This window comes from Tympanuchus pallidicinctus, unplaced genomic scaffold, assembly GCF_026119805.1.
Source record: "Tympanuchus pallidicinctus isolate F22 unplaced genomic scaffold, pur_lepc_1.0 scaffold169, whole genome shotgun sequence".
Classification (NCBI taxonomy): domain Eukaryota; kingdom Metazoa; phylum Chordata; class Aves; order Galliformes; family Phasianidae; genus Tympanuchus; species Tympanuchus pallidicinctus.
The window spans coordinates 33,908-59,853 of record NW_026294689.1 but is presented as its reverse complement, the minus strand read 5'-3'; the positions used below and the strand labels follow the sequence as shown (position 1 = coordinate 59,853).

Below are 25,946 nucleotides of genomic sequence, written 5' to 3'. Positions count from 1 at the left end.
TTCATAGAAATCCCTGTTTTTAACCTCAAATATCGCTTATTTTCATAGAAATCCCTGTTTTTCCCCTTAAATATCGCTTATTTTCATAGAAATCCCTGTTTTTCCCCTTAAATATCGCTTATTTTCATAGAAATCCCTGTTTTTAACCTCAAATATCGCTTATTTCCATAGAAATCCCTGTTTTTCCCCTTAAATATCGCTTATTTTCATAGAAATCCCTGTTTTTAACCTCAAATATCGCTTATTTTCATAGAAATCCCTGTTTTTAACCTCAAATATCGCTTATTTTCATAGAAATCCCAGTTTTTCCCCTTAAATATCGCTTATTTTCATAGAAATCCCTGTTTTTCCCCTTAAATATCGCTTATTTTCATAGAAATCCCTGTTTTTATCCTCAAATATCGCTTATTTTCATAGAAATCCCTGTTTTTAACCTAAAATATCGCTTATTTTCATAGAAATCCCTGTTTTTAACCTAAAATATCGCTTATTTTCATAGAAATCCCTGTTTTTATCATCAAAATATCGCTTATTTTCGTAGAAATCCCTGTTTTTCCCTCAAATATCGCTTATTTTCATAGAAATCCCTGTTTTTCCCCTTAAATATCGCTTATTTTCATAGAAATCCCTGTTTTTAACCTAAAATATCGCTTATTTTCATAGAAATCCCAGTTTTCAACCTAAAATATCGCTTATTTTCATAGAAATCCCTGTTTTTCCCCTTAAATATCGCTTATTTTCCTAGAAATCCCTGTTTTTAACCTAAGATATCGCTTATTTTCCTAGAAATCCCTGTTTTTAACCTAAGATATCGCTTATTTTCATAGAAATCCCTGTTTTTATCCTAAGATATCGCTTATTTTCCATAGAAATCCCTGTTTTTAACCTCAAATATCGCTTATTTTCATAGAAATCCCTGTTTTTAACCTAAAATATCGCTTATTTTCATAGAAATCCCTGTTTTTATCCTAAGATATCGCTTATTTTCCATAGAAATCCCTGTTTTTAACCTCAAATATCGCTTTATTTTCATAGAAATCCCTGTTTTTAACCTCAAATATCGCTTATTTTCATAGAAATCCCTGTTTTTAACCTAAAATATCGCTTATTTCCATAGAAATCCCTGTTTTTAACCTAAAATATCGCTTATTTTCCTAGAAATCCCTGTTTTTCCACTTAAATATCGCTTACTTTCATAGAAATCCCTGTTTTTCCCCTTAAATATCGCTTATTTTCCTAGAAATCCCAGTTTTTAACCTAAAATATCGCTTATTTTCATAGAAATCCCTGTTTTTAACCTGAAATATTGCTTATTTCCATAGAAATCCCTGTTTTTAACCTCAAATATCGCTTATTTTCATAGAAATCCCTGTTTTTCCACTTAAATATCGCTTATTTTCATAGAAATCCCAGTTTTTAACCTCAAATATCGCTTATTTTCCTAGAAATCCCTGTTTTTAACCTCAAATATCACTTATTTTCATAGAAATCCCTGTTTTTAACCTAAAATATCGCTTATTTTCATAGAAATCCCTTTTTTTCCCCTTAAATATCGCTTATTTTCATAGAAATCCCTGTTTTTAACCTAAAATATCGCTTATTTTCATAGAAATCCCTGTTTTTAACCTAAAATATCGCTTATTTTCATAGAAATCCCAGGTTTTACCCTCAAATATCGCTTATTTTCATAGAAATCCCTGTTTTTAACCTCAAATATCGCTTATTTTCATAGAAATCCCTGTTTTTCCCCTTAAATATCGCTTATTTTCCTAGAAATCCCTGTTTTTCCCCTTAAATATCGCTTATTTTCATAGAAATCCCTGTTTTTAACCTAAAATATCGCTTATTTTCATAGAAATCCCTGTTTTTAACCTTAAATATCGCTTATTTTCATAGAAATCCCTGTTTTTCCCCTTAAATATCGCTTATTTTCATAGAAATCCCTGTTTTTAACCTCAAATATCGCTTATTTTCATAGAAATCCCTGTTTTTAACCTTAAATATCGCTTATTTTCATAGAAATCCCAGTTTTTAACCTAAAATATCGCTTATTTTCGTAGAAATCCCTGTTTTTAACCTAAAATATCGCTTATTTTCGTAGAAATCCCTGTTTTTAACCTCAAATATCGCTTATTTTCATAGAAATCCCTGTTTTTAACCTAAAATATCGCTTATTTTCATAGAAATCCCTGTTTTTCCCCTTAAATATCGCTTATTTCCATAGAAATCCCTGTTTTTAACCTCAAATATCGCTTATTTTCATAGAAATCCCTGTTTTTAACCTAAAATATCGCTTATTTCCATAGAAATCCCTGTTTTTAACCTTAAATATCACTTATTTTCATAGAAATCCCTGTTTTTAACCTAAAATATCGCTTATTTTCATAGAAATCCCTGTTTTTAACCTAAAATATCGCTTATTTTCCTAGAAATCCCTGTTTTTAACCTCAAATATCACTTATTTTCATAGAAATCCCTGTTTTTCCCCTTAAATATCCCTTATTTTCATAGAAATTCCTGTTTTTAACCTCAAATATCGCTTATTTTCATAGAAATCCCAGTTTTTAACCTGAAATATCGCTTATTTTCATAGAAATCCCTGTTTTTAACCTCAAATATCGCTTATTTTCATAGAAATCCCTGTTTTTAACCTCAAATATCGCTTATTTTCCTAGAAATCCCTGTTTTTAACCTTAAATATCGCTTATTTTCATAGAAATCCCTGTTTTTAACCTCAAATATCGCTTATTTTCATAGAAATCCCTGTTTTTAACCTCAAATATCGCTTATTTTCATAGAAATCCCTGTTTTTAACCTCAAATATCGCTTATTTTCATAGAAATCCCTGTTTTTCCCCTTAAATATCGCTTATTTCCATAGAAATCCCTGTTTTTAACCTAAAATATCGCTTATTTTCATAGAAATCCCTGTTTTTAACCTAAAATATCGCTTATTTTCATAGAAATCCCTGTTTTTCCCCTTAAATATCGCTTATTTTCATAGAAATCCCTGTTTTTAACCTAAATATCGCTTATTTTCATAGAAATCCCTGTTTTTAACCTCAAATATCGCTTATTTTCATAGAAATCCCTGTTTTTAACCTAAATATCGCTTATTTTCATAGAAATCCCTGTTTTTCCCCTTAAATATCGCTTATTTTCATAGAAATCCCTGTTTTTAACCTCAAATATCGCTTATTTTCATAGAAATCCCTGTTTTTAACCTAAATATCGCTTATTTTCATAGAAATCCCTGTTTTTAACCTAAAATATCGCTTATTTTCATAGAAATCCCTGTTTTTAACCTCAAATATCGCTTATTTTCATAGAAATCCCTGTTTTTAACCTAAAATATCGCTTATTTTCCTAGAAATCCCTGTTTTTCCCCTTAAATATCGCTTATTTTCCTAGAAATCCCTGTTTTTCCTAAATATCGCTTATTTTCATAGAAATCCCTGTTTTTAACCTCAAATATCGCTTATTTTCATAGAAATCCCTGTTTTTAACCTTAAATATCGCTTATTTTCATAGAAATCCCTGTTTTTCCCCTTAAATATCGCTTATTTTCATAGAAATCCCTGTTTTTAACCTCAAATATCGCTTATTTTCATAGAAATCCCTGTTTTTAACCTTAAATATCGCTTATTTTCATAGAAATCCCTGTTTTTAACCTTAAATATCGCTTATTTTCATAGAAATCCCTGTTTTTAACCTAAAATATCGCTTATTTTCATAGAAATCCCAGTTTTTATCCTCAAATATCGCTTATTTTCATAGAAATCCCTGTTTTTAACCTTAAATATCGCTTATTTTCATAGAAATCCCAGTTTTTCCCCTTAAATATCGCTTATTTTCATAGAAATCCCTGTTTTTAACCTAAAATATCGCTTATTTTCATAGAAATCCCTGTTTTTCCCCTTAAATATCGCTTATTTTCATAGAAATCCCTGTTTTTAACCTTAAATATCGCTTATTTTCATAGAAATCCCTGTTTTTAACCTAAAATATCGCTTATTTCCATAGAAATCCCTGTTTTTAACCTCAAATATCGCTTATTTTCATAGAAATCCCTGTTTTTCCCCTTAAATATCGCTTATTTTCATAGAAATCCCTGTTTTTAACATCTAAATATCGCTTATTTTCATAGAAATCCCTGTTTTTAACCTAAATATCGCTTATTTTCATAGAAATCCCTGTTTTTAACCTCAAATATCGCTTATTTTCATAGAAATCCCTGTTTTTAACCTTAAATATCGCTTATTTTCATAGAAATCCCTGTTTTTAACCTAAAATATCGCTTATTTTCATAGAAATCCCTGTTTTTAACCCCTTAAATATCGCTTATTTTCCTAGAAATCCCTGTTTTTAACCTCAAATATCGCTTATTTTCATAGAAATCCCTGTTTTTCCCCTTAAATATCCCTTATTTTCATAGAAATCCCTGTTTTTAACCTCAAATATCGCTTATTTTCATAGAAATCCCAGTTTTTAACCTTAAATATCGCTTATTTTCATAGAAATCCCTGTTTTTAACCTAAAATATCGCTTATTTTCCTAGAAATCCCTGTTTTTAACCTCAAATATCGCTTATTTTCATAGAAATCCCTGTTTTTAACCTTAAATATCGCTTATTTTCATAGAAATCCCTGTTTTTAACCTTAAATATCGCTTATTTTCATAGAAATCCCTGTTTTCAACCTAAAATATCGCTTATTTCCATAGAAATCCCTGTTTTTAACCTAAAATATCGCTTATTTTCATAGAAATCCCTGTTTTTAACCTCAAATATCGCTTATTTTCATAGAAATCCCTGTTTTTAACCTTAAAATATCGCTTATTTTCATAGAAATCCCTGTTTTTAACCTTAAATATCGCTTATTTTCATAGAAATCCCTGTTTTTAACCTAAAATATCGCTTATTTTCATAGAAATCCCTGTTTTTAACCTAAAATATCGCTTATTTTCATAGAAATCCCTGTTTTTAACCTCAAATATCGCTTATTTTCATAGAAATCCCTGTTTTTAACCTTAAATATCGCTTATTTTCATAGAAATCCCTGTTTTTCCCCTTAAATATCGCTTATTTTCATAGAAATCCCTGTTTTTAACCTAAATATCGCTTATTTTCATAGAAATCCCTGTTTTTAACCTAAAATATCGCTTATTTTCATAGAAATCCCTGTTTTTAACCTCAAATATCGCTTATTTTCATAGAAATCCCTGTTTTTAACCTTAAATATCGCTTATTTTCATAGAAATCCCTGTTTTTAACCTCAAATATCGCTTATTTTCATAGAAATCCCTGTTTTTAACCTAAAATATCGCTTATTTTCATAGAAATCCCTGTTTTTAACCTTAAAATATCGCTTATTTTCATAGAAATCCCTGTTTTTAACCTCAAATATCGCTTATTTTCATAGAAATCCCTGTTTTTCCCCTTAAATATCGCTTATTTTCATAGAAATCCCTGTTTTTAACCTCAAATATCGCTTATTTTCATAGAAATCCCTGTTTTTAACCTAAAATATCGCTTATTTTCATAGAAATCCCTGTTTTTAACCTTAAATATCGCTTATTTTCATAGAAATCCCTGTTTTTAACCTCAAATATCGCTTATTTTCATAGAAATCCCTGTTTTTCCCCTTAAATATCGCTTATTTTCATAGAAATCCCTGTTTTTAACCTCAAATATCGCTTATTTTCATAGAAATCCCTGTTTTTCCCCTTAAATATCGCTTATTTTCATAGAAATCCCTGTTTTTAACCTCAAATATCGCTTATTTTCATAGAAATCCCAGTTTTTAACCTTAAATATCGCTTATTTTCATAGAAATCCCTGTTTTTAACCTAAAATATCGCTTATTTTCATAGAAATCCCTGTTTTTAACCTCAAATATCGCTTATTTTCATAGAAATCCCTGTTTTTAACCTCAAATATCGCTTATTTTCATAGAAATCCCTGTTTTTAACCTTAAAATATCGCTTATTTTCATAGAAATCCCTGTTTTTAACCTTAAAATATCGCTTATTTTCATAGAAATCCCTGTTTTTAACCTAAAATATCGCTTATTTTCATAGAAATCCCAGTTTTTAACCTCAAATATCGCTTATTTTCATAGAAATCCCTGTTTTTCCCCTTAAATATCGCTTATTTTCATAGAAATCCCTGTTTTTCCCCTTAAATATCGCTTATTTTCATAGAAATCCCTGTTTTTAACCTCAAATATCGCTTATTTTCATAGAAATCCCTGTTTTTAACCTAAAATATCGCTTATTTTCATAGAAATCCCTGTTTTTAACCTCAAATATCGCTTATTTTCATAGAAATCCCTGTTTTTAACCTTAAAATATCGCTTATTTTCATAGAAATCCCTGTTTTTAACCTAAATATCGCTTATTTTCATAGAAATCCCTGTTTTTAACCCCTTAAATATCGCTTATTTTCATAGAAATCCCTGTTTTTAACCTAAAATATCGCTTATTTTCATAGAAATCCCTGTTTTTAACCTCAAATATCGCTTATTTTCATAGAAATCCCTGTTTTTAACCTAAAATATCGCTTATTTTCATAGAAATCCCTGTTTTTAACCTAAAATATCGCTTATTTTCATAGAAATCCCTGTTTTTAACCTAAAATATCGCTTATTTTCATAGAAATCCCTGTTTTTAACCTAAAATATCGCTTATTTTCATAGAAATCCCTGTTTTTAACCTCAAATATCGCTTATTTTCATAGAAATCCCTGTTTTTAACCTAAAATATCGCTTATTTTCATAGAAATCCCTGTTTTTCCCCTTAAATATCGCTTATTTTCATAGAAATCCCTGTTTTTAACCTAAAATATCGCTTATTTTCATAGAAATCCCTGTTTTTAACCTCAAATATCGCTTATTTTCATAGAAATCCCTGTTTTTAACCTTAAATATCGCTTATTTTCATAGAAATCCCTGTTTTTAACCTCAAATATCGCTTATTTTCATAGAAATCCCTGTTTTTAACCTCAAATATCGCTTATTTTCATAGAAATCCCTGTTTTTAACCTCAAATATCGCTTATTTTCATAGAAATCCCTGTTTTTAACCTTAAATATCGCTTATTTTCATAGAAATCCCTGTTTTTAACCTCAAATATCGCTTATTTTCATAGAAATCCCTGTTTTTAACCTAAAATATCGCTTATTTTCATAGAAATCCCTGTTTTTAACCCCTTAAATATCGCTTATTTTCATAGAAATCCCTGTTTTTAACCTAAATATCGCTTATTTTCATAGAAATCCCTGTTTTTCCCCTTAAATATCGCTTATTTTCATAGAAATCCCTGTTTTTAACCTCAAATATCGCTTATTTTCATAGAAATCCCTGTTTTTAACCTAAAATATCGCTTATTTTCATAGAAATCCCTGTTTTTAACCTCAAATATCGCTTATTTTCATAGAAATCCCTGTTTTTAACCTCAAATATCGCTTATTTTCATAGAAATCCCTGTTTTTAACCCCTTAAATATCGCTTATTTTCATAGAAATCCCTGTTTTTAACCTCAAATATCGCTTATTTTCATAGAAATCCCTGTTTTTCCCCTTAAATATCGCTTATTTTCATAGAAATCCCTGTTTTTAACCTCAAATATCGCTTATTTTCATAGAAATCCCTGTTTTTAACCTAAAATATCGCTTATTTTCATAGAAATCCCTGTTTTTAACCTAAAATATCGCTTATTTTCATAGAAATCCCTGTTTTTAACCTCAAATATCGCTTATTTTCATAGAAATCCCTGTTTTTAACCTCAAATATCGCTTATTTTCATAGAAATCCCTGTTTTTAACCTCAAATATCGCTTATTTTCATAGAAATCCCTGTTTTTAACCTAAAATATCGCTTATTTTCCATAGAAATCCCTGTTTTTAACCTAAAATATCGCTTATTTTCATAGAAATCCCTGTTTTTAACCTAAAATATCGCTTATTTTCATAGAAATCCCTGTTTTTCCCCTTAAATATCGCTTATTTTCATAGAAATCCCTGTTTTTCCCCTTAAATATCGCTTATTTTCATAGAAATCCCTGTTTTTAACCTCAAATATCGCTTATTTTCATAGAAATCCCTGTTTTTAACCTCAAATATCGCTTATTTTCATAGAAATCCCTGTTTTTAACCTCAAATATCGCTTATTTTCATAGAAATCCCTGTTTTTAACCTCAAATATCGCTTATTTTCATAGAAATCCCTGTTTTTAACCTCAAATATCGCTTATTTTCATAGAAATCCCTGTTTTTAACCTCAAATATCGCTTATTTTCATAGAAATCCCTGTTTTTAACCTTAAATATCGCTTATTTTCATAGAAATCCCAGTTTTTAACCTCAAATATCGCTTATTTTCATAGAAATCCCTGTTTTTAACCTTAAATATCGCTTATTTTCATAGAAATCCCTGTTTTTAACCTCAAATATCGCTTATTTTCATAGAAATCCCTGTTTTTAACCTAAAATATCGCTTATTTTCATAGAAATCCCTGTTTTTAACCAAAAATATCGCTTATTTTCATAGAAATCCCTGTTTTTAACCTAAAATATCGCTTATTTTCATAGAAATCCCTGTTTTTAACCTAAAATATCGCTTATTTTCATAGAAATCCCTGTTTTTAACCCCTTAAATATCGCTTATTTTCATAGAAATCCCTGTTTTTAACCTAAAATATCGCTTATTTTCATAGAAATCCCTGTTTTTAACCTAAAATATCGCTTATTTTCATAGAAATCCCTGTTTTTAACCCCTTAAATATCGCTTATTTTCATAGAAATCCCTGTTTTTCCCCTTAAATATCGCTTATTTTCATAGAAATCCCTGTTTTTAACCTCAAATATCGCTTATTTTCATAGAAATCCCTGTTTTTAACCTAAAATATCGCTTATTTTCATAGAAATCCCTGTTTTTAACCCCTTAAATATCGCTTATTTTCATAGAAATCCCTGTTTTTAACCTAAAATATCGCTTATTTTCATAGAAATCCCTGTTTTTAACCTCAAATATCGCTTATTTTCATAGAAATCCCTGTTTTTAACCTAAAATATCGCTTATTTTCATAGAAATCCCTGTTTTTAACCTCAAATATCGCTTATTTTCATAGAAATCCCTGTTTTTAACCTTAAAATATCGCTTATTTTCATAGAAATCCCTGTTTTTAACCTAAAATATCGCTTATTTTCATAGAAATCCCTGTTTTTAACCTAAAATATCGCTTATTTTCATAGAAATCCCTGTTTTTAACCTAAAATATCGCTTATTTTCATAGAAATCCCTGTTTTTAACCTCAAATATCGCTTATTTTCATAGAAATCCCTGTTTTTAACCTTAAATATCGCTTATTTTCATAGAAATCCCTGTTTTTCCCCTTAAATATCGCTTATTTTCATAGAAATCCCTGTTTTTAACCTAAAATATCGCTTATTTTCATAGAAATCCCTGTTTTTAACCTCAAATATCGCTTATTTTCATAGAAATCCCTGTTTTTCCCCTTAAATATCGCTTATTTTCATAGAAATCCCTGTTTTTAACCTCAAATATCGCTTATTTTCATAGAAATCCCTGTTTTTAACCTTAAATATCGCTTATTTTCATAGAAATCCCTGTTTTTAACCTCAAATATCGCTTATTTTCATAGAAATCCCTGTTTTTAACCTCAAATATCGCTTATTTTCATAGAAATCCCTGTTTTTAACCTTAAATATCGCTTATTTTCATAGAAATCCCTGTTTTTCCCCTTAAATATCGCTTATTTTCATAGAAATCCCTGTTTTTAACCTCAAATATCGCTTATTTTCATAGAAATCCCTGTTTTTAACCTAAAATATCGCTTATTTTCATAGAAATCCCTGTTTTTAACCTTAAATATCGCTTATTTTCATAGAAATCCCTGTTTTTAACCTAAAATATCGCTTATTTTCATAGAAATCCCTGTTTTTAACCTCAAATATCGCTTATTTTCATAGAAATCCCTGTTTTTAACCTCAAATATCGCTTATTTTCATAGAAATCCCTGTTTTTCCCCTTAAATATCCCTTATTTTCATAGAAATCCCTGTTTTTAACCTCAAATATCGCTTATTTTCATAGAAATCCCTGTTTTTAACCTGAAATATCGCTTATTTTCATAGAAATCCCTGTTTTTAACCTTAAATATCGCTTATTTTCATAGAAATCCCTGTTTTTAACCTCAAATATCGCTTATTTTCATAGAAATCCCTGTTTTTAACCTAAAATATCGCTTATTTTCATAGAAATCCCTGTTTTTAACCTCAAATATCGCTTATTTTCATAGAAATCCCTGTTTTTAACCTAAAATATCGCTTATTTTCATAGAAATCCCTGTTTTTAACCTCAAATATCGCTTATTTTCATAGAAATCCCTGTTTTTAACCTAAAATATCGCTTATTTTCATAGAAATCCCTGTTTTTAACCTAAAATATCGCTTATTTTCATAGAAATCCCTGTTTTTAACCTCAAATATCGCTTATTTTCATAGAAATCCCTGTTTTTCCCCTTAAATATCGCTTATTTTCATAGAAATCCCTGTTTTTAACCTCAAATATCGCTTATTTTCATAGAAATCCCTGTTTTTCCCCTTAAATATCGCTTATTTTCATAGAAATCCCTGTTTTTAACCTCAAATATCGCTTATTTTCATAGAAATCCCTGTTTTTAACCTAAAATATCGCTTATTTCCATAGAAATCCCTGTTTTTTTTACCTAAAATATCGCTTATTTTCATAGAAATCCCTGTTTTTAACCTAAAATATCGCTTATTTTCATAGAAATCCCTGTTTTTAACCTAAAATATCGCTTATTTTCATAGAAATCCCTGTTTTTAACCTCAAATATCGCTTATTTTCATAGAAATCCCTGTTTTTAACCTCAAATATCGCTTATTTTCATAGAAATCCCTGTTTTTCCCCTTAAATATCGCTTATTTTCATAGAAATCCCTGTTTTTAACCTTAAAATATCGCTTATTTTCATAGAAATCCCTGTTTTTAACCTCAAATATCGCTTATTTTCATAGAAATCCCTGTTTTTCCCCTTAAATATCGCTTATTTTCATAGAAATCCCTGTTTTTAACCTCAAATATCGCTTATTTTCATAGAAATCCCTGTTTTTAACCTAAAATATCGCTTATTTTCATAGAAATCCCTGTTTTTAACCTCAAATATCGCTTATTTTCATAGAAATCCCTGTTTTTCCCCTTAAATATCGCTTATTTTCATAGAAATCCCTGTTTTTAACCTCAAATATCGCTTATTTTCATAGAAATCCCTGTTTTTAACCTCAAATATCGCTTATTTTCATAGAAATCCCTGTTTTTAACCTAAAATATCGCTTATTTTCATAGAAATCCCTGTTTTTAACCTCAAATATCGCTTATTTTCATAGAAATCCCTGTTTTTAACCTCAAATATCGCTTATTTTCATAGAAATCCCTGTTTTTAACCTAAAATATCGCTTATTTTCATAGAAATCCCTGTTTTTCCCCTTAAATATCGCTTATTTCCATAGAAATCCCTGTTTTTAACCTAAAATATCGCTTATTTTCATAGAAATCCCTGTTTTTAACCTAAAATATCGCTTATTTTCATAGAAATCCCTGTTTTTAACCTAAAATATCGCTTATTTTCATAGAAATCCCTGTTTTTAACCTAAAATATCGCTTATTTTCATAGAAATCCCTGTTTTTAACCTCAAATATCGCTTATTTTCATAGAAATCCCTGTTTTTAACCTCAAATATCGCTTATTTTCATAGAAATCCCTGTTTTTAACCTCAAATATCGCTTATTTTCATAGAAATCCCTGTTTTTAACCTCAAATATCGCTTATTTTCATAGAAATCCCTGTTTTTAACCTCAAATATCGCTTATTTTCATAGAAATCCCTGTTTTTAACCTCAAATATCGCTTATTTTCATAGAAATCCCTGTTTTTAACCTCAAATATCGCTTATTTCCATAGAAATCCCTGTTTTTAACCTAAAATATCGCTTATTTTCATAGAAATCCCTGTTTTTAACCTCAAATATCGCTTATTTTCATAGAAATCCCTGTTTTTAACCTCAAATATCGCTTATTTTCATAGAAATCCCTGTTTTTAACCTTAAAATATCGCTTATTTTCATAGAAATCCCTGTTTTTAACCTCAAATATCGCTTATTTTCATAGAAATCCCTGTTTTTAACCTAAAATATCGCTTATTTTCCTAGAAATCCCTGTTTTTAACCTCAAATATCGCTTATTTTCATAGAAATCCCTGTTTTTCCCCTTAAATATCGCTTATTTTCATAGAAATCCCTGTTTTTAACCTCAAATATCGCTTATTTTCATAGAAATCCCTGTTTTTAACCTAAAATATCGCTTATTTTCATAGAAATCCCTGTTTTTAACCTCAAATATCGCTTATTTTCATAGAAATCCCTGTTTTTAACCTCAAATATCGCTTATTTTCATAGAAATCCCTGTTTTTAACCTCAAATATCGCTTATTTTCATAGAAATCCCTGTTTTTAACCTAAAATATCGCTTATTTTCATAGAAATCCCTGTTTTTAACCTCAAATATCGCTTATTTTCATAGAAATCCCTGTTTTTAACCTAAAATATCGCTTATTTTCATAGAAATCCCTGTTTTTAACCTCAAATATCGCTTATTTTCATAGAAATCCCTGTTTTTCCCCTTAAATATCGCTTATTTTCATAGAAATCCCTGTTTTTAACCTCAAATATCGCTTATTTTCATAGAAATCCCTGTTTTTAACCTAAAATATCGCTTATTTTCATAGAAATCCCTGTTTTTAACCTCAAATATCGCTTATTTTCATAGAAATCCCTGTTTTTAACCTCAAATATCGCTTATTTTCATAGAAATCCCTGTTTTTAACCTCAAATATCGCTTATTTTCATAGAAATCCCTGTTTTTCCCCTTAAATATCGCTTATTTTCATAGAAATCCCTGTTTTTAACCTAAATATCGCTTATTTTCATAGAAATCCCTGTTTTTAACCTAAAATATCGCTTATTTTCATAGAAATCCCTGTTTTTAACCTCAAATATCGCTTATTTTCATAGAAATCCCTGTTTTTAACCTCAAATATCGCTTATTTTCATAGAAATCCCTGTTTTTAACCTCAAATATCGCTTATTTTCATAGAAATCCCTGTTTTTCCCCTTAAATATCGCTTATTTTCATAGAAATCCCTGTTTTTAACCTCAAATATCGCTTATTTTCATAGAAATCCCTGTTTTTAACCTAAAATATCGCTTATTTTCATAGAAATCCCTGTTTTTAACCTAAAATATCGCTTATTTTCATAGAAATCCCTGTTTTTAACCTCAAATATCGCTTATTTTCATAGAAATCCCTGTTTTTAACCTAAAATATCGCTTATTTTCATAGAAATCCCTGTTTTTAACCTAAAATATCGCTTATTTTCATAGAAATCCCTGTTTTTAACCTAAAATATCGCTTATTTTCATAGAAATCCCTGTTTTTAACCTAAAATATCGCTTATTTTCATAGAAATCCCTGTTTTTAACCTCAAATATCGCTTATTTTCATAGAAATCCCTGTTTTTCCCCTTAAATATCGCTTATTTTCATAGAAATCCCTGTTTTTCCCCTTAAATATCGCTTATTTTCATAGAAATCCCTGTTTTTAACCTCAAATATCGCTTATTTTCATAGAAATCCCTGTTTTTAACCTCAAATATCGCTTATTTTCATAGAAATCCCTGTTTTTAACCTCAAATATCGCTTATTTTCATAGAAATCCCTGTTTTTAACCTCAAATATCGCTTATTTTCATAGAAATCCCTGTTTTTAACCTCAAATATCGCTTATTTTCATAGAAATCCCTGTTTTTCCCCTTAAATATCGCTTATTTTCATAGAAATCCCTGTTTTTAACCTAAATATCGCTTATTTTCATAGAAATCCCTGTTTTTAACCTCAAATATCGCTTATTTTCATAGAAATCCCTGTTTTTAACCTTAAATATCGCTTATTTTCATAGAAATCCCTGTTTTTAACCTAAAATATCGCTTATTTTCATAGAAATCCCTGTTTTTAACCTAAAATATCGCTTATTTTCGTAGAAATCCCTGTTTTTAACCTAAAATATCGCTTATTTTCATAGAAATCCCTGTTTTTAACCTCAAATATCGCTTATTTTCATAGAAATCCCTGTTTTTAACCTAAAATATCGCTTATTTTCATAGAAATCCCTGTTTTTAACCTCAAATATCGCTTATTTTCATAGAAATCCCTGTTTTTAACCTAAAATATCGCTTATTTTCATAGAAATCCCTGTTTTTAACCTAAAATATCGCTTATTTTCATAGAAATCCCTGTTTTTAACCTCAAATATCGCTTATTTTCATAGAAATCCCTGTTTTTCCCCTTAAATATCGCTTATTTTCATAGAAATCCCTGTTTTTAACCTCAAATATCGCTTATTTTCATAGAAATCCCTGTTTTTAACCTCAAATATCGCTTATTTTCATAGAAATCCCTGTTTTTCCCCTTAAATATCGCTTATTTTCATAGAAATCCCTGTTTTTAACCTCAAATATCGCTTATTTTCATAGAAATCCCTGTTTTTAACCTCAAATATCGCTTATTTTCATAGAAATCCCTGTTTTTAACCTAAAATATCGCTTATTTTCATAGAAATCCCTGTTTTTAACCTCAAATATCGCTTATTTTCATAGAAATCCCTGTTTTTAACCTCAAATATCGCTTATTTTCATAGAAATCCCTGTTTTTAACCTCAAATATCGCTTATTTTCATAGAAATCCCTGTTTTTAACCTAAAATATCGCTTATTTTCATAGAAATCCCTGTTTTTCCCCTTAAATATCGCTTATTTTCATAGAAATCCCTGTTTTTAACCTAAAATATCGCTTATTTTCATAGAAATCCCTGTTTTTAACCTCAAATATCGCTTATTTTCATAGAAATCCCTGTTTTTAACCCCTTAAAATATCGCTTATTTCCATAGAAATCCCTGTTTTTAACCTCAAATATCGCTTATTTTCATAGAAATCCCTGTTTTTAACCTCAAATATCGCTTATTTTCATAGAAATCCCTGTTTTTAACCTAAAATATCGCTTATTTTCATAGAAATCCCTGTTTTTAACCTCAAATATCGCTTATTTTCATAGAAATCCCTGTTTTTAACCTCAAATATCGCTTATTTTCATAGAAATCCCTGTTTTTCCCCTTAAATATCGCTTATTTTCATAGAAATCCCTGTTTTTAACCTAAAATATCGCTTATTTTCATAGAAATCCCTGTTTTTAACCTAAAATATCGCTTATTTTCATAGAAATCCCTGTTTTTAACCTCAAATATCGCTTATTTTCATAGAAATCCCTGTTTTTAACCTCAAATATCGCTTATTTTCATAGAAATCCCTGTTTTTAACCTCAAATATCGCTTATTTTCATAGAAATCCCTGTTTTTAACCTCAAATATCGCTTATTTTCATAGAAATCCCTGTTTTTAACCTAAAATATCGCTTATTTTCATAGAAATCCCTGTTTTTAACCTAAAATATCGCTTATTTTCATAGAAATCCCTGTTTTTAACCTCAAATATCGCTTATTTTCATAGAAATCCCTGTTTTTAACCTAAAATATCGCTTATTTTCATAGAAATCCCTGTTTTTAACCTCAAATATCGCTTATTTTCATAGAAATCCCTGTTTTTAACCTTAAAATATCGCTTATTTTCATAGAAATCCCTGTTTTTAACCTCAAATATCGCTTATTTTCATAGAAATCCCTGTTTTTAACCTCAAATATCGCTTATTTTCATAGAAATCCCTGTTTTTAACCTAAAATATCGCTTATTTTCATAGAAATCCCTGTTTTTCCCCTTAAATATCGCTTATTTTCATAGAAATCCCTGTTTTTAACCTTAAATATCGCTTATTTTCATAGAAATCCCTGTTTTTAACCTAAAATATCGCTTATTTTCATAGAAATCCCTGTTTTTAACCTCAAATATCGCTTATTTTCATAGAAATCCCTGTTTTTAACCTAAATATCGCTTATTTTCATAGAAATCCCTGTTTTTCCCCTTAAATATCGCTTATTTTCATAGAAATCCCTGTTTTTAACCTAAATATCGCTTATTTTCATAGAAATCCCTGTTTTTAACCTCAAATATCGCTTATTTTCATAGAAATCCCTGTTTTTAACCTAAAATATCGCTTATTTTCATAGAAATCCCAGTTTTTAACCTCAAATATCGCTTATTTTCATAGAAATCCCTGTTTTTAACCTTAAATATCGCTTATTTTCATAGAAATCCCTGTTTTTATCCTCAAATATCGCTTATTTTCATAGAAATCCCTGTTTTTAACCTAAAATATCGCTTATTTTCATAGAAATCCCTGTTTTTCCCCTTAAATATCGCTTATTTTCATAGAAATCCCTGTTTTTCCCCTTAAATATCGCTTATTTTCATAGAAATCCCTGTTTTTAACCTAAAATATCGCTTATTTTCCTAGAAATCCCTGTTTTTAACCTCAAATATCGCTTATTTTCATAGAAATCCCTGTTTTTCCCCTTAAATATCGCTTATTTTCATAGAAATCCCTGTTTTTAACCTCAAATATCGCTTATTTTCATAGAAATCCCTGTTTTTCCCCTTAAATATCGCTTATTTTCATAGAAATCCCTGTTTTTCCCCTTAAATATCGCTTATTTTCATAGAAATCCCTGTTTTTAACCTAAAATATCGCTTATTTCCATAGAAATCCCTGTTTTTAACCTAAAATATCGCTTATTTTCATAGAAATCCCTGTTTTTAACCTAAAATATCGCTTATTTTCATAGAAATCCCTGTTTTTAACCTAAAATATCGCTTATTTTCATAGAAATCCCTGTTTTTAACCTCAAATATCGCTTATTTTCATAGAAATCCCTGTTTTTAACCTCAAATATCGCTTATTTTCATAGAAATCCCTGTTTTTCCCCTTAAATATCGCTTATTTTCATAGAAATCCCTGTTTTTAACCTAAAATATCGCTTATTTTCATAGAAATCCCTGTTTTTAACCTCAAATATCGCTTATTTTCATAGAAATCCCTGTTTTTCCCCTTAAATATCGCTTATTTTCATAGAAATCCCTGTTTTTAACCTCAAATATCGCTTATTTTCATAGAAATCCCTGTTTTTAACCTAAAATATCGCTTATTTTCATAGAAATCCCTGTTTTTAACCTCAAATATCGCTTATTTTCATAGAAATCCCTGTTTTTAACCTTAAATATCGCTTATTTTCATAGAAATCCCTGTTTTTAACCTAAAATATCGCTTATTTTCATAGAAATCCCTGTTTTTAACCTAAAATATCGCTTATTTTCATAGAAATCCCTGTTTTTAACCTTAAAATATCGCTTATTTCCATAGAAATCCCTGTTTTTAACCTCAAATATCGCTTATTTTCATAGAAATCCCTGTTTTTAACCTAAAATATCGCTTATTTTCCTAGAAATCCCTGTTTTTAACCTCAAATATCGCTTATTTTCATAGAAATCCCTGTTTTTAACCTAAAATATCGCTTATTTTCATAGAAATCCCTGTTTTTAACCTCAAATATCGCTTATTTTCATAGAAATCCCTGTTTTTAACCTTAAATATCGCTTATTTTCATAGAAATCCCTGTTTTTAACCTAAAATATCGCTTATTTTCATAGAAATCCCTGTTTTTCCCCTTAAATATCGCTTATTTTCATAGAAATCCCTGTTTTTAACCTAAAATATCGCTTATTTTCATAGAAATCCCTGTTTTTAACCTAAAATATCGCTTATTTTCATAGAAATCCCTGTTTTTAACCTCAAATATCGCTTATTTTCATAGAAATCCCTGTTTTTAACCTCAAATATCGCTTATTTTCATAGAAATCCCTGTTTTTAACCTCAAATATCGCTTATTTTCATAGAAATCCCTGTTTTTAACCTAAAATATCGCTTATTTTCATAGAAATCCCTGTTTTTAACCTAAAATATCGCTTATTTTCATAGAAATCCCTGTTTTTAACCTCAAATATCGCTTATTTTCATAGAAATCCCTGTTTTTAACCTAAAATATCGCTTATTTTCCTAGAAATCCCTGTTTTTAACCTCAAATATCGCTTATTTTCATAGAAATCCCTGTTTTTCCCCTTAAATATCGCTTATTTTCATAGAAATCCCTGTTTTTAACCTCAAATATCGCTTATTTTCATAGAAATCCCTGTTTTTAACCTCAAATATCGCTTATTTTCATAGAAATCCCTGTTTTTAACCTCAAATATCGCTTATTTTCATAGAAATCCCTGTTTTTAACCTAAAATATCGCTTATTTTCATAGAAATCCCTGTTTTTAACCTCAAATATCGCTTATTTTCATAGAAATCCCTGTTTTTAACCTAAAATATCGCTTATTTTCATAGAAATCCCTGTTTTTAACCTCAAATATCGCTTATTTTCATAGAAATCCCTGTTTTTAACCTAAAATATCGCTTATTTTCATAGAAATCCCTGTTTTTAACCTCAAATATCGCTTATTTTCATAGAAATCCCTGTTTTTCCCCTTAAATATCGCTTATTTTCATAGAAATCCCTGTTTTTAACCTCAAATATCGCTTATTTTCATAGAAATCCCTGTTTTTAACCTTAAATATCGCTTATTTTCATAGAAATCCCTGTTTTTAACCTAAAATATCGCTTATTTTCATAGAAATCCCTGTTTTTAACCTCAAATATCGCTTATTTTCATAGAAATCCCTGTTTTTAACCTTAAATATCGCTTATTTTCATAGAAATCCCTGTTTTTCCCCTTAAATATCGCTTATTTTCATAGAAATCCCTGTTTTCCCCTTAAATATCGCTTATTTCCATAGAAATCCCTGTTTTTAACCTAAAATATCGCTTATTTTCCTAGAAATCCCTGTTTTTAACCTCAAATATCGCTTATTTTCATAGAAATCCCTGTTTTTAACCTCAAATATCGCTTATTTTCATAGAAATCCCTGTTTTTCCCCTTAAATATCGCTTATTTTCATAGAAATCCCTGTTTTTAACCTCAAATATCGCTTATTTTCATAGAAATCCCTGTTTTTAACCTAAAATATCGCTTATTTTCCTAGAAATCCCTGTTTTTAACCTCAAATATCACTTATTTTCATAGAAATCCCTGTTTTTCCCCTTAAATATCGCTTATTTTCATAGAAATCCCTGTTTTTAACCTCAAATATCGCTTATTTTCATAGAAATCCCAGTTTTTAACCTCAAATATCGCTTATTTTCATAGAAATCCCTGTTTTTAACCTCAAATATCGCTTATTTTCATAGAAATCCCTGTTTTTAACCTTAAATATCGCTTATTTTCATAGAAATCCCTGTTTTTCCCCTTAAATATCGCTTATTTTCATAGAAATCCCTGTTTTTAACCTCAAATATCGCTTATTTTCATAGAAATCCCTGTTTTTAACCTAAAATATCGCTTATTTTCATAGAAATCCCTGTTTTTAACCTCAAATATCGCTTATTTTCATAGAAATCCCTGTTTTTAACCTTAAATATCGCTTATTTTCATAGAAATCCCTGTTTTTAACCTAAAATATCGCTTATTTTCATAGAAATCCCTGTTTTTAACCTAAAATATCGCTTATTTTCATAGAAATCCCTGTTTTTAACCTCAAATATCGCTTATTTTCATAGAAATCCCTGTTTTTAACCTCAAATATCGCTTATTTTCATAGAAATCCCTGTTTTTAACCTAAAATATCGCTTATTTTCATAGAAATCCCTGTTTTTAACCTCAAATATCGCTTATTTTCATAGAAATCCCTGTTTTTAACCTAAAATATCGCTTATTTCCATAGAAATCCCTGTTTTTTTTACCTAAAATATCGCTTATTTTCATAGAAATCCCTGTTTTTAACCTAAAATATCGCTTATTTTCATAGAAATCCCTGTTTTTAACCTCAAATATCGCTTATTTTCATAGAAATCCCTGTTTTTAACCTAAAATATCGCTTATTTCCATAGAAATCCCTGTTTTTAACCTCAAATATCGCTTATTTTCATAGAAATCCCTGTTTTTAACCTTAAATATCGCTTATTTTCATAGAAATCCCTGTTTTTATCCTCAAATATCGCTTATTTTCATAGAAATCCCTGTTTTTAACCTCAAATATCGCTTATTTTCATAGAAATCCCTGTTTTTCCCCTTAAATATCGCTTATTTTCATAGAAATCCCTGTTTTTAACCCCTTAAATATCGCTTATTTTCATAGAAATCCCTGTTTTTAACCTCAAATATCGCTTATTTTCATAGAAATCCCTGTTTTTAACCTCAAATATCGCTTATTTTCATAGAAATCCCTGTTTTTCCCCTTAAATATCGCTTATTTTCATAGAAATCCCTGTTTTTAACCTCAAATATCGCTTATTTCCATAGAAATCCCTGTTTTTCCCCTTAAATATCGCTTATTTTCATAGAAATCCCTGTTTTTCCCCTTAAATATCGCTTATTTTCATAGAAATCCCTGTTTTTAACCTAAAATATCGCTTATTTCCATAGAAATCCCTGTTTTTAACCTAAAATATCGCTTATTTTCCTAGAAATCCCTGTTTTTAACCTAAAATATCGCTTATTTTCCTAGAAATCCCTGTTTTTAACCTAAAATATCGCTTATTTTCATAGAAATCCCTGTTTTTAACCTAAAATATCGCTTATTTTCATAGAAATCCCTGTTTTTAACCTCAAATATCGCTTATTTTCATAGAAATCCCTGTTTTTCCCCTTAAATATCGCTTATTTTCATAGAAATCCCTGTTTTTAACCTCAAATATCGCTTATTTTCATAGAAATCCCTGTTTTTAACCTCAAATATCGCTTATATTCCTAGAAATCCCTGTTTTTCCCCTTAAATATCGCTTATTTTCCTAGAAATCCCAGTTTTTAACCTCAAATATCGCTTATTTTCATAGAAATCCCTGTTTTTAACCTGAAATATCGCTTATTTCCATAGAAATCCCTGTTTTTAACCTCAAATATCGCTTATTTTCATAGAAATCTCTGTTTTTCCCCTTAAATATCGCTTATTTTCATAGAAATCCCAGTTTTTAACCTAAAATATCGCTTATTTTCCTAGAAATCCCTGTTTTTAACCTCAAATATCGCTTATTTTCATAGAAATCCCTGTTTTTAACCTAAAATATCGCTTATTTCCATTGAAATCCCAGTTTTTAACCTCAAATATCGCTTATTTTCATAGAAATCCCTGTTTTTAACCTAAAATATCGCTTATTTCCATAGAAATCCCTGTTTTTAACCTAAAATATCGCTTATTTTCATAGAAATCCCTGTTTTTAACCTAAAATATCGCTTATTTCCATAGAAATCCCTGTTTTTCCCCTAAAATATCGCTTATTTTCATAGAAATCCCTGTTTTTAACCTAAAATATCGCTTATTTTCATAGAAATCCCTGTTTTTCCCCTTAAATATCGCTTATTTCCATAGAAATCCCTGTTTTTAACCTAAAATATCGCTTATTTTCATAGAAATCCCTGTTTTTAACCTCAAATATCGCTTATTTTCATAGAAATCCCTGTTTTTCCCCTTAAATATCGCTTATTTTCATAGAAATCCCTGTTTTTAACCTCAAATATCGCTTATTTTCATAGAAATCCCTGTTTTTAACCTTAAATATCGCTTATTTTCATAGAAATCCCTGTTTTTCCCCTTAAATATCGCTTATTTTCATAGAAATCCCTGTTTTTAACCTAAAATATCGCTTATTTTCATAGAAATCCCTGTTTTTAACCTAAAATATCGCTTATTTTCATAGAAATCCCTGTTTTTAACCTCAAATATCGCTTATTTTCATAGAAATCCCTGTTTTTAACCTCAAATATCGCTTATTTTCATAGAAATCCCTGTTTTTCCCCTTAAATATCGCTTATTTTCATAGAAATCCCTGTTTTTAACCTCAAATATCGCTTATTTTCATAGAAATCCCTGTTTTTAACCTAAAATATCGCTTATTTTCATAGAAATCCCTGTTTTTAACCTCAAATATCGCTTATTTTCATAGAAATCCCTGTTTTTAACCTCAAATATCGCTTATTTTCATAGAAATCCCTGTTTTTAACCTCAAATATCGCTTATTTTCATAGAAATCCCTGTTTTTAACCTCAAATATCGCTTATTTTCATAGAAATCCCTGTTTTTAACCTCAAATATCGCTTATTTTCATAGAAATCCCTGTTTTTAACCTAAAATATCGCTTATTTTCATAGAAATCCCTGTTTTTAACCTTAAATATCGCTTATTTTCATAGAAATCCCTGTTTTTAACCCCTTAAATATCGCTTATTTTCATAGAAATCCCAGTTTTTAACCTAAAATATCGCTTATTTTCATAGAAATCCCTGTTTTTAACCTCAAATATCGCTTATTTTCATAGAAATCCCTGTTTTTAACCTAAAATATCGCTTATTTTCATAGAAATCCCAGTTTTTAACCTCAAATATCGCTTATTTTCATAGAAATCCCTGTTTTTAACCTCAAATATCGCTTATTTTCATAGAAATCCCTGTTTTTAACCTAAAATATCGCTTATTTTCATAGAAATCCCTGTTTTTAACCTAAAATATCGCTTATTTTCATAGAAATCCCTGTTTTTAACCTCAAATATCGCTTATTTTCATAGAAATCCCTGTTTTTAACCTCAAAATATCGCTTATTTTCATAGAAATCCCTGTTTTTAACCTCAAATATCGCTTATTTTCATAGAAATCCCTGTTTTTAACCTCAAATATCGCTTATTTTCATAGAAATCCCTGTTTTTAACCTAAAATATCGCTTATTTTCATAGAAATCCCTGTTTTTAACCTTAAAATATCGCTTATTTTCATAGAAATCCCTGTTTTTAACCTCAAATATCGCTTATTTTCATAGAAATCCCTGTTTTTAACCTAAAATATCGCTTATTTTCATAGAAATCCCTGTTTTTAACCTCAAATATCGCTTATTTTCATAGAAATCCCTGTTTTTAACCTAAAATATCGCTTATTTTCATAGAAATCCCTGTTTTTAACCTCAAATATCGCTTATTTTCATAGAAATCCCTGTTTTTAACCCCTTAAATATCGCTTATTTTCATAGAAATCCCTGTTTTTAACCTCAAATATCGCTTATTTTCATAGAAATCCCTGTTTTTAACCTCAAATATCGCTTATTTTCATAGAAATCCCTGTTTTTAACCTCAAATATCGCTTATTTTCATAGAAATCCCTGTTTTTAACCTCAAATATCGCTTATTTTCATAGAAATCCCTGTTTTTCCCCTTAAATATCGCTTATTTTCCTAGAAATCCCTGTTTTTAACCTCAAATATCGCTTATTTTCATAGAAATCCCTGTTTTTAACCTAAATATCGCTTATTTTCATAGAAATCCCTGTTTTTAACCTCAAATATCGCTTATTTTCATAGAAATCCCTGTTTTTCCCCTTAAATATCGCTTATTTCCATAGAAATCCCTGTTTTTAACCTCAAATATCGCTTATTTTCATAGAAATCCCTGTTTTTAACCTTAAATATCGCTTATTTTCATAGAAATCCCTGTTTTTAACCTAAAATATCGCTTATTTTCATAGAAATCCCTGTTTTTAACCTCAAATATCGCTTATTTTCATAGAAATCCCTGTTTTTAACCTCAAATATCGCTTATTTTCATAGAAATCCCTGTTTTTCCCCTTAAATATCGCTTATTTTCATAGAAATCCCTGTTTTTAACCTTAAATATCGCTTATTTTCATAGAAATCCCTGTTTTTAACCTAAAATATCGCTTATTTTCATAGAAATCCCTGTTTTTAACCTCAAATATCGCTTATTTTCATAGAAATCCCTGTTTTTAACCTCAAATATCGCTTATTTTCATAGAAATCCCTGTTTTTCCCCTTAAATATCGCTTATTTTCATAGAAATCCCTGTTTTTAACCTCAAATATCGCTTATTTTCATAGAAATCCCTGTTTTTAACCTAAAATATCGCTTATTTTCATAGAAATCCCTGTTTTTAACCTCAAATATCGCTTATTTTCATAGAAATCCCTGTTTTTCCCCTTAAATATCCCTTATTTTCATAGAAATCCCTGTTTTTAACCTAAAATATCGCTTATTTTCATAGAAATCCCAGTTTTTAACCTCAAATATCGCTTATTTTCATAGAAATCCCTGTTTTTAACCTCAAATATCGCTTATTTTCATAGAAATCCCTGTTTTTAACCTTAAATATCGCTTATTTTCATAGAAATCCCTGTTTTTAACCTTAAATATCGCTTATTTTCATAGAAATCCCTGTTTTTAACCTCAAATATCGCTTATTTTCATAGAAATCCCTGTTTTTAACCTAAAATATCGCTTATTTTCATAGAAATCCCTGTTTTTAACCTCAAATATCGCTTATTTTCATAGAAATCCCTGTTTTTAACCTAAATATCGCTTATTTTCATAGAAATCCCTGTTTTTAACCTCAAATATCGCTTATTTTCATAGAAATCCCTGTTTTTAACCTAAAATATCGCTTATTTTCATAGAAATCCCTGTTTTTAACCTTAAATATCGCTTATTTTCATAGAAATCCCTGTTTTTAACCTCAAATATCGCTTATTTTCATAGAAATCCCTGTTTTTAACCTAAAATATCGCTTATTTTCCTAGAAATCCCAGTTTTTAACCTCAAATATCGCTTATTTTCATAGAAATCCCTGTTTTTAACCTAAAATATCGCTTATTTCCATAGAAATCCCTGTTTTTAACCTCAAAATATCGCTTATTTTCATAGAAATCCCTGTTTTTAACCTAAAATATCGCTTATTTTCATAGAAATCCCTGTTTTTAACCTCAAATATCGCTTATTTTCATAGAAATCCCTGTTTTTAACCTAAAATATCGCTTATTTTCATAGAAATCCCTGTTTTTAACCTCAAATATCGCTTATTTTCATAGAAATCCCTGTTTTTAACCTTAAATATCGCTTATTTTCATAGAAATCCCTGTTTTTCCCCTTAAATATCGCTTATTTTCATAGAAATCCCTGTTTTTAACCTCAAATATCGCTTATTTTCATAGAAATCCCTGTTTTTAACCTCAAATATCGCTTATTTTCATAGAAATCCCTGTTTTTCCCCTTAAATATCGCTTATTTTCATAGAAATCCCTGTTTTTAACCTCAAATATCGCTTATTTTCATAGAAATCCCTGTTTTTAACCTCAAATATCGCTTATTTTCATAGAAATCCCTGTTTTTCCTTAAATATCGCTTATTTTCATAGAAATCCCTGTTTTTAACCTCAAATATCGCTTATTTTCATAGAAATCCCTGTTTTTCCCCTTAAATATCGCTTATTTTCATAGAAATCCCTGTTTTTCCCCTTAAATATCGCTTATTTTCATAGAAATCCCTGTTTTTAACCTAAAATATCGCTTATTTCCATAGAAATCCCTGTTTTTAACCTAAAATATCGCTTATTTTCCTAGAAATCCCTGTTTTTAACCTAAAATATCGCTTATTTTCATAGAAATCCCTGTTTTTAACCTAAAATATCGCTTATTTTCATAGAAATCCCTGTTTTTAACCTCAAATATCGCTTATTTTCATAGAAATCCCTGTTTTTCCCCTTAAATATCGCTTATTTTCATAGAAATCCCTGTTTTTAACCTCAAATATCGCTTATTTTCATAGAAATCCCTGTTTTTAACCTCAAATATCGCTTATATTCCTAGAAATCCCTGTTTTTCCCCTTAAATATCGCTTATTTTCCTAGAAATCCCTGTTTTTAACCTAAAATATCGCTTATTTTCATAGAAATCCCTGTTTTTAACCTGAAATATCGCTTATTTCCATAGA

The 25,946-nt window shown here is 28.9% G+C and overlaps 1 long non-coding RNA gene across 38 annotated transcripts in view; it reads right to left on the bottom strand.

Annotated features, from left to right (window-relative positions):
- Nucleotides 1–236: 236 nt before the first annotated feature.
- The window catches only part of LOC128078273 (uncharacterized), a 58,530-nt gene continuing 32,820 nt past the window's right edge, over nucleotides 237–25,946 (bottom strand). For 3 of the 38 annotated variants that reach the window (XR_008205529.1, XR_008205536.1, XR_008205535.1), the window contains exons 2-6: nucleotides 20,136–20,217; nucleotides 16,321–16,361; nucleotides 10,003–10,248; nucleotides 4,370–4,451; nucleotides 2,393–2,487 (exon numbers count right to left, since the gene is read on the bottom strand). This is a non-coding gene — a long non-coding RNA (uncharacterized LOC128078273). The other 35 variants (XR_008205524.1, XR_008205522.1, XR_008205523.1 and 32 more) reach the window with 33 other exon arrangements.